An 8,455-nucleotide genomic window follows, 5' to 3' on the forward strand; every position below is an offset into this window, starting at 1 on the left:
ATTGGGAAGGGTCCGAGCAGGCAGCATGAAGATTTATACCAACTTCCAACTTGGTGCCCTTGGACTTCGCCTCGGTCACTGTCTAGCCAAGTGGGTCATTCCCAAACGTGGGACTTCTAACACGTCAAGAATATGGGAGACCCAGATTCTACTACTAGAAACGGGCCAAACTTGAAGCCACAGTCTTGGGATCATACCCAAGTTAAGAATTCTTTCCTTTGCTGTCTTTTACATGTTTAATTTGTCTTAAAAAGAAGTAATAAATACATGCAGGAGGTAATAAAAGGTGAAAAATATTCATCCAGTCCTATTTTTCAACCCCCCCTATCCAAACTACCAATGCCCCCCTTTTTAAAATTTTTTTAATGTTTACTTATTTTTGAGAGAGAGAGAGAGACAGAGACAGAGACAGAGCATGAGTAGGGGAAAGGCAAAGAGAGAGGGACACAGAGAATCCAAAGCAGGCTCCAGGTTCTGAGCTGTCAGCACAGAGCCTGATGTGAGGCTCGAACCTACGAACTGTGAGATCATGACCCGAGCTGAAGTTGGACGCTCAACCAACTGAGTGACCCACGTGCCCCACCCCACCCCCACTTTTAAAATAATTGTTTATTTTTGTGAGAGAGAAGGAAACACAGTGCAAGTAGGGAAGGACCGGACAGAGAGGGAGACACGGAATCGGAACCAGGCTCCAGGCCCTGAGCTGTCGGCACAGAGCCCGACGCGGGGCTCGAACTCACGAACCACGAGATCATGACCTGAGCCGAAGTCAGACACTTAAGGGACTGAGCCACCCAGGTGCCCCAGCAACAACCCCCCCCCTTTTTTTTAATTAACAGACTTTTTTGGAGCAATTTTAGGTTTATAGAAAAATTGAGTGGAAAGTATAAAAAGGTCCTATACCCCCGTGCACCTCTCCCCACCTTCCCTGCCGATGATTAACATTTCGCTTTAGTATGGCACATTTGTTAGAATTGATAAGCCAATATTGAGGCATTATTATTAGTTACAGTTCATAGTTTGCATTAGGTTCACTCTTTGTGTTGTACCTTCTGTGGGTTTTGGCAACTGTGTAATGACACGTATCCACCATCATGGCATCATAAGAAATAGTTTCACTGCCCTAAAAATCCCCTGTGTTTTACCTAGTCATCTTTCCTCCCCTAAAAAACCTCTGGAAACAGCTGATTTCTTTTTTTTTTTTTTTTACTGTCTCCATACTTTTGCTTTTTCCAGAATGCGAGTAGTTGGAATCAGACAGTATGTTGCCTTTTCAGGCTGGCTTAACAGTACACATGTATTGGAGGAAACTTTTGCTCCATATCTGTGCATGGCTTAAGAGTTCATTTCTTCTTTATTTTAATGTTTACTTATTTATTTTGAGAGAGAGAGGTGGGGGGGTGGAGAGAGAGAAAAGAGAGAGAGAGAGAATCCCAAGCAGCCTCCACACTTTCAGCACAGAGCCCAATGCGGGGCTTGATCTCACAAACCATGAAATCATGACCTGAGCCGAAACCAAGAGTTTGACGTTTAACCAACTGAGCCACCCAGGTGCCCTGATAGCTCATTTATTTTTCTTGATATACACTATTCCAGTGTCTGGATGTATTACACTTTGTCTATCCATTCACCTACTGAAGGACATCTTGATTGGTTCTAAGTTTTGCCAATTATGAAAACAGTTGCTGTGAACTCATGGGCAGGTTTCTGCGTGGACAGAAATCTTCAACTCAGACGGAACTCAGAATCGCCAAGGAATGTGATTACTAGGTCGGATGGTAAGAGTGTGTTTACTTTTGTAAGAAACTGTCAAAGTATCTTCCAACTCAGTGTGGTTTTTTTGTTTTGTTTCGTTTCGGGTAGTTTTCAAGTACATATCAGTTAGCAGAATAGGTACTTAGCAATGATGGAAACCCAGACCCCACCAACAGCACCTGATAGACACCAAGGCAAGAGCTGTCACCGCCCTTTGGAGGAACACAGAGTTTGAACTTGAACTTGATCAAGCTACAGGGGTTTACTTCTTGCCTTGGCTGCTTACTTGTTCTGGGACCTCAGGCATTATTTTGTTTCCTCTGCTGAAGTTAGGCTTGGTAATAGTACCCAGACACTAAGGATCTGAGAGTTAGTGAGATATCCCAGTTGGGCACACCACTTGGTACAAGTAAGCGCTCAAAAAATGTTCATTATTTTTATAGCTTATTACAAAACCCAACATCTTTCCCCCCAACCCCTTCCCAAAATAGCCAGTATATTCTTTCCTGATGAATCTGTGTAACAACGCAGTCAAGGGAGCCAAAGACAGAACAGTTTGATGCATCGTATAATCTGGTGAGGAAAGAAAAAAAAAAAAAAGTGCCACCGCTAAAATAAAAAGAAATCAAAACTAGAAAGGAAACGTCTTTCCGTGTTGAAGGTTTTGATCCACAGAATAAATTCCCTCACTCTCCTCTCACCCCGGATTCCCATTAGTGTTTCGCTGGCTCAGAATCCTCTGGGATGAGTCCTGGATTATGAAATGCCCTCTCTCTGGTGGCCTGCCAAAGCCTGTTCTGCAGACACCCAGGCTAACCTGGCACTGGCTCACGGTAAGAAGCCTCCTCACCCCGAGGGCCTGACTAATGCTCATGTTTTTCCTTTCTCAGACAACTCCACAGGCAGGCGGAGCGGGGAGGGCCATTAAGCAATCCATGCGGTGATTTTTTTTTCTTTCTTTCTTTGGGCAATTCTTACATGATGCCGTAATGATGTGTGAAAAATACAAGCGCCAGAGCTGTGTCTCTTTGTGCTGGGTTGGTTTTGGAAATCGACAAACAAGCCCAAAAGAACTTCTCTCCTGTGCATTCCTCATTAATAATCGATGGCTCCCCGCAATACCCGCGCCCGGGTGGAAATGGAAACATCTGAGGGCACCTACCAGCTAATTTGCCTTCACGAGATCAGATAACTAGTTTTCCTGTTTTAACTGCATGGGCAGGGTTTAGGTGTCATGAGGTCAGAGTGTATGGAATTTTTTTTTTTTTTTTTTTTTTTAACTAAGGGTAAACAGTGAAACCTGATAACTTATTCAGGGCGTATGGCTCAAAAGCAGGCACTCGCTAATACGAGTCATATCGCGTTAGTAAAGCACGACACCAAGGGCAAATTTGGATCAAAATATTTTTGATTAACTGTAACGCTGAAATCTGACGGCAGGGCCCAGAATCCTGCCAAGGAATCACAAACAGGGTGGGTTTGGAAAGTTGAACCGCAGGACACGTGGGTCTGTTGGAATCGTCCAAAGGGCTGGCCACAGCCAGGTTTTAAGACCGTTCAGCCCATTGGTCCTGTGGGAAGAACAGGAAGAGGGCAGAGGGTCAGAATGAGCAACGTCTTTCTCTTTCCTCTCTCCCACCCCTGCTCACCATTCCTAGCACAGCTTAATGGCATCATGAGAAAAAGAGAGGAAGGACAAAGGAAAGAAAGACAGAAGCAGTCCCCAGGAGACATCTCTCACTCTAAGTTTGCTTTGGGTGCACTGGGAAATCCCTCTTCTTTTCTAGAACATTCGGTGCTTAAAGGTCCAGTCCAATGGGTCGGGATCACGATGAGGGATAACGGGTGTCCGGAATCAGACAACAGAAACCAACCTGAGTGCTGGGTCGACCCCCTCCCAGCTCTGGGCCACGAGCCCTTAGCCCTTGTTCTCTAAGCCTCACTCTTCTTTGGCTGCCAAATGGAAATAGTAACCATAAGGAACATACCCCCCTCGAGCTGCTGTAAGGATCCCAGAAAACAACCGTGCTGTGCATAGTGAGTGCATAGTGCCTAGTGAGTGCTGAGTCTCAGTTTCTATCACATCACTGTTGCCAGGGGACTCCCCAGCTACGGATATTTGTTTTCTGTCTGGAACACGAAATAGGCAGGAACGGGGATGGCACCAGCAGGGCTCAGGCATGGACACTGAGGCCAGGGGTTTCAGTGGCCTCGGACGCCTGAGCCAGGTCGGTCTTTCAATTCGGTTCAACAAATGCACTGTGAGAAGCTTCTCTGCAGAAGACCCGGTAAGGGGTTGTCACCAGGATACAGGTGAACCCCACATGGTCCCTGCCCCACCAGACTCGGGGGACTCGGAGGGATTCCACAGACACGGCTGTCCGGTGAATGATGCCGTGCCACGTTGCAGACAGTCCCTCAAAATAAAAGATTGGCCTCTGAATCTGAATTAACAGACACTCACCCTGATCCCTGTCCTCCACAAAAAATATATATACATGGAGATACATACATTTATATACACACATACATATATATGTATATATATATGTATGTATATAGGTATATACAATATATATGTATATACTATATATGTATGTATACACAATAAATATGTATATACAATATATATACAAATATATATATATTTGAATAAAATAATTTCTGATTAAAATCCTTTGAAAATACACCCTGCAGGGCGCCTGAGTGGCTCAGTCGATTGAGCTCCCACATCGGCTCAGGTCATAATCTTGAGGTCTGTGAGTTCGAGCCCCGCGTTGGACTCCGTGCTGACAGCTCAGAGCCTGGAGCCTGCTTCCGTTTCTGTGTCTCCCTCTCTCTCTCTCCCCTTCCTCCGCTCACACTCTGTTTCTATCTCTCTTTCGAAAATAAATAAAAACATTAAAAGAAGAAGAAGAGTAGGTGAGCAGATAGTCTATTAAACTGAGCAGTTGAGCTAATTCATCAAGAATTCTTTGGAAGAAGGATGTGGTCCCACACTACATTCTTTTTTTATTTTGATTTTTTAAACGTTTATTCATTTTTGAGAGAGAGAGAGAGCATGAGCGAGAGAGGGGCCGAAAGTGAAGGAGACACAGAATCCGAAGCAGGCTCCAGGCTCTGAGCTGTTAGCACAGAACCCAGTGCGGGGCTCGAACCCACGAACCGTGAGATCATGACCTGAGCCGAAGTCAGATGCTTAATGGACTGAACCACTCAAGCGCCCTCCCCGCAGCCCCCACTGCATTCTTGATGTCCCATGCATCAGAACTCCAGTGGCAAAGCTCTGCTGGGCTCGGGGGAGGCCTTTTCGAGCAAATTTTCTTTCCCACTTAAGGCTGACTACCTCTCGGCATCCTGTCAGTCATGGGGACACGGATGGATACGTGCAGGGGGCTAGAGCTTTTATCTCCGGGCACATTCGGAGCCCTGCATTTATCTTTCTGCACCAATAAAAAGAGGAGCAAGGGGAACATGACCTTGACCTTTAATTTTCTTTCATTGGCAACCAAGTAACCCTCTCCCTGGGTGAGAAAGTTAAAAAGTTGCTTGATTTTTGTGACCTTTATGGCTTTGGCTACAGGAAGGAAGGAAGGAAGGAAGGAAGGAAGGAAGGAAGGAAAGCAGAAAGGCAAAGAAAAAGAAAGGAAGGAAGAAAAGAAAGAGATAAAGAATATTTTGAAAGCTAATATTAAAGTATGAAGTACCTGAAAAGGCGTCTTCTAAGTTATGTGTGTCTGATACTGAGGAGCACTTGTAGAGAGATCTCTCTCTACAAGGTGCGCTTCTTTGCTGGTTTACAGACAAGTAATCTTTGCTGCTCCCAGCCCGTCTCCCTGGGCTGCCCCTACCCTATAGCCAGGTCCCCATCCAGAGAGTGGGAGACAGGGAGGCCGATGTTTGGTATGTTCTTGAAGGTCTAATGTTCTCTTCCTCGAAGTTCTGAAGCCACTTTAAAGAACTTTATTGTAATAATTGCAACTCCACCTAATCTTTATTCGCTTTTGGGAAAAGTACGCCCTCTTGTCCCCCAAATAGCTTTCCAAACACTGTCGTTACTCTTTTCAAAAGAGTTGCCGGCACTCCGAGCTCTGATGGCCTCAGGAGCAAACCCTCCCCTAGACCCCTGTCACCCACCCATCCAGCTCCGTTGGGTTCTTCGGCCACAAGATCTGTGTGCTTTGTGGATGACTCTTTCTCCCCCTAACTCCTTCTTCCTCCTTCGGCCAACTTCTCCCCATCCCTCCCACATCAGTTTTAACATGGTTTCCCACCAGAAACCTTCATCCCGCCCCCAACCAGGACCTGGCCTCTTCATCCACGGGGCTCTGGTTCCCAAAAGATGACTAATGAACTTTATGCAATTGTTTTTTCGAGGGTTTGTTTCCTGCTCTGCGAGCTCAGGGACTATTGCCTTCTTACCATCGTGCCTCAGTCCTTGCACAGAATAGGTGCTTAGTAATCTTTGATGGGAGTCAAAGAGAAAAGACAGAAAGAGACAGAGAGAGAAGGGAAGGAGAAAGGGAGGGAAGAGGAACAAGAGAAGAAAGGCATAAAAAGGTGTCACTGTGGAGGCATTTCTAATTTGCCATTACCCCCCCCACCACACACACACACACACACACACACACACACACACTCATTGGCCTCTCTTTCTCTTTGTTCCTCCCTCCTCAATGTTCTCCTCTTTACAGAAACACGAAAATTAAAATAAAGTTAAAAGCCTCCCTCTTTCAGTGTGTACCCCAATTTAATCCTTCGTTATGATCATTCTGGGCCCCCACAGTTCAAATGTATTTCAAAGCCAATTTACCCAACAAGCGTGAAATATCATTCTCTCTCACACAACATCTCAATAAATAAATGGCAAGATATGGCTTACTAAAATATAATTTTTCCATTTCAGTTTTGAAAATCTTACAGAAGTTTTAAGACATCAACAAATTCCATCTTGACAATGACATTAGTTTTGCAAAACCTAATAAAAAGAAGCCACCAGGAATCATATTATTCGGGGGATGCAGGTGGGAACGAGGCACCTCTTGGCAAAAATCTAGAGAAAACGGGGTCTTTGGAGAGCTAGACATTTTAGTTAATTTTTATTTCATTAGTAACTAATGCTTGAGGTGACCATTTAGTTACTCAAATGATGTCTACCCTACTTAGGAAAAAGAAGAGTTGCTTGCCCCCAGGGGGTGTCACAATTGGAACAAAGTTGTGTCCAAGCCCCTTTAGGACATTTCCCGTGGGATAAAAAGTCCCAAGCTATACAGGGATGTATAGGGACCAGACACTACACAGTGTATGAATTAGATAAAAATCCTTCCAAGAAATTTTCCCTTGCTTTCAATGAATTTCTCTTTCTTTGGTGTGTGTGTGCAGAGAAATCAAGAAGACAGAAGGGAAGAAAGAAAGAAGAAAGAAAGAAAGAAAGAAAGAAAGAAAGAAAGAAAGAAAGAAGAAAGAAAGAAAGAAAGAAAGAAGAGGAAGGGAGAGAGGAAGGGAGGAAGGAAGGGAGGAAGAGAGGGAGGGAGGGAGAGAGGGAGAGAAGAGAAGGAGGGAGGAAGGAAGGAAAGAACATAGTACAAAAGCATCACAGAAGAGAGTAAGTGCTACATGTTCCTTTGTGTCCTGTCTTCACCTCTCACTTCCTCACCTGAAGGAATGATGTGATACAAAATGGCAAAACTCCAAGGCAGGGCAAGAAATTGAGTGCACTGTAGACTCACTCGTGACGGGAGATTTCAAAAGTTGGCATTACTAAATCTGGGCTGGAAAATAAGAGAGATTTACTCAGGCATGTTAGGCATTAAAGATATGTACTGGCCAGGAAAACCGATGGATCCTTATTACACTGTCCCCAAAGAGACCGCACTACGCTGCGCAGTGAATGCTAAGGAAATTTAAAGCAAGTTATAGGAAATACTTCTTCACCTGGTAGAATTCGTTCGGAGGAATTCGCTGCCACGGGCAGTCATAAAATCAATCACTGAGCTGGATTTTTCAAAGGGGCAGGATAATGCATGACCCACTCTGCTGGCGAGTTGGGAAGGACAGAAGCAATCAATTCGCCTGCTTCTAGGAGATCACAGTTGATTACAAGTGGGGTCAGCGAAAAGATGTCCCCCACACTTGATCAGGATAATTAAAAAGTCTTTGCCCGTGCTCACACGTCCTGGAAGGAAATCGGAAATAGGATATAAAGATCAAATGATCTGATCCAATATGACAAATGTTTTTTGACAGGGACAAAACATTAAACAATGCCCAGATCAATTCCAGGAACTAATTATAGGTGTTCCTAAAATGTTTTTTTTGTTTTTGTTTTTGTTTTTTTGCCAAAGCATTTTTTTTTTTCTGGCCGTATAAATATCACACAACGTTTTCGTTTTTTGATCTGATTCTCCGACAAGTATTCTTGGAGTACATCTACCAAACCTGATCACACTTAACATTTATGACTTTGCTTTTTTCCCAGTGGAAAGTGGAGTTCAGTCGAAAGCTGCGAATGCAGGGGAAATATTGGCAAGACAATGCTAATTTGGGGGCTGTCATGATGAAGGTCGGTAATAAACATCTTTGATAAAGTCATCACAGGTTAAATTTAGCATCTTTTTCCGTTTAAATCGATCTCAGCTCTTTACCTTATTTTTCTTGGAAACGTGTTGTCTCTAGGACTTCCCTTTGCACTGCCACGGAT

The 8,455-nt window shown here is 44.3% G+C and overlaps 2 long non-coding RNA genes across 3 annotated transcripts in view; both read right to left on the reverse strand.

Annotated features, from left to right (window-relative positions):
- Positions 1-8,455, reverse strand: part of LOC147580392 (uncharacterized) — an 86,256-nt gene that overhangs the window by 43,132 nt on the left and 34,669 nt on the right. The window lies entirely within an intron of this gene.
- LOC147580393 (uncharacterized) lies at positions 3,146-4,291 on the reverse strand. Its single transcript, XR_015252851.1, has 2 exons — positions 3,497-4,291; positions 3,146-3,326 (listed from the first exon to the last, which is right to left on the reverse strand). It is a non-coding gene; the product is annotated as an uncharacterized LOC147580393 (long non-coding RNA).

The sequence above is a fragment of the Puma concolor genome, chromosome B3 (genome assembly GCF_028749965.1).
Source record: "Puma concolor isolate L17-30 chromosome B3, mPumCon1.1.hap2, whole genome shotgun sequence".
Lineage (NCBI taxonomy): Eukaryota > Metazoa > Chordata > Mammalia > Carnivora > Felidae > Puma > Puma concolor.